We start from the raw sequence: 1,029 nt of genomic DNA on the forward strand, positions 1-1,029 counted from the left end.
CCTTTTGAAGCTTGTCAAGGTAGGTGAGAGTCTGATGTATTGAGGCAGAGCATTCCAGAGCATGGGGGAGGAACGGGAGAAATCTTGGATGCGATGGTGGGAAGAGGAGATGAGAGGGGAGTAGAGAAGGAGATCTTGTGAGGATCAAAAGTTACGTGCAGGTAAGTACGGGGAGACTAGGTCAGAGATGTATGGAAGAGATAGGTTGTGGATGGCTTTGTAGGTAATGGTTAGGGTTTTGAACTGGAGTCGTTGGGCAATGGGAAGCAAGTGAAGGGATTGGCAGAGAGGAGAGGTCAGGGAGTAGCGGGGGGAGAGGTGGATTAGCCGGGCAGCATAGTTTAGAATAGATTGTAGGGGTGCAAGACTGTTAGAAGGGAGGCCACATAGCAGGAGGTTTTCAATAATCCAGGCAGGAGATAATATAGGCATGTACTATGGTTTTTGCAGCTTCCTTGGAAAGGAATGTACGGATCCGGGAAATATTTTTGAGTTGGAGGCGGCGGGAGATGCATGTACATCTACCTCTTATTATCTTAGTGTCTTCCATTGCCCATGGTTCAATATCATCTCATGAGCTAATGTTGTTTCCCCCAAAGGTCTTTTTGATATTCACATGTTTTTTAAGTGTTTTTATCATGTGTGGTTTTTCTTGGATTGAATAAAATTATTGATTATCTTTATTATTGTTGAGATGTGTGCTTTCTATTGGTGTGGTCTTTTTCTCTTCTATATCAAAAGGAAACGCATTACTGACCCCGACGTGATTTGAACACGCAACCTTCTGATCTGGAGTCAGACGCGCTACCGTTACGCCACGAGGTCAGCTGAAATATCTGAGTTTGCCAATATTGATATGAAATTATTTGATTCTTCACCATTAGGTGTTCCAGAAAGTACCTACTCTTACGAAAAATCATAAAACGACATAAACAAGGATGATTAAGCATCTTAATATTCAGGGATTTGCAGTTTAAGATCGGAATCTAGAATATAATCTATGCTTCCTTTTTCATACAATAGCAATTC

The 1,029-nt window shown here is 42.0% G+C and overlaps 1 non-coding gene across 1 annotated transcript; it reads right to left on the reverse strand.

Moving 5' to 3' along the window:
* Positions 1–753: 753 nt before the first annotated feature.
* On the reverse strand, positions 754–825 carry TRNAW-CCA (transfer RNA tryptophan (anticodon CCA)). Its single transcript has one exon. It is a non-coding gene; the product is annotated as a tRNA-Trp (tRNA).
* Positions 826–1,029: the final 204 nt, after the last annotated feature.

This window comes from Anomaloglossus baeobatrachus, chromosome 4, assembly GCF_048569485.1.
Source record: "Anomaloglossus baeobatrachus isolate aAnoBae1 chromosome 4, aAnoBae1.hap1, whole genome shotgun sequence".
NCBI classification, from domain to species: Eukaryota; Metazoa; Chordata; class Amphibia; order Anura; family Aromobatidae; genus Anomaloglossus; species Anomaloglossus baeobatrachus.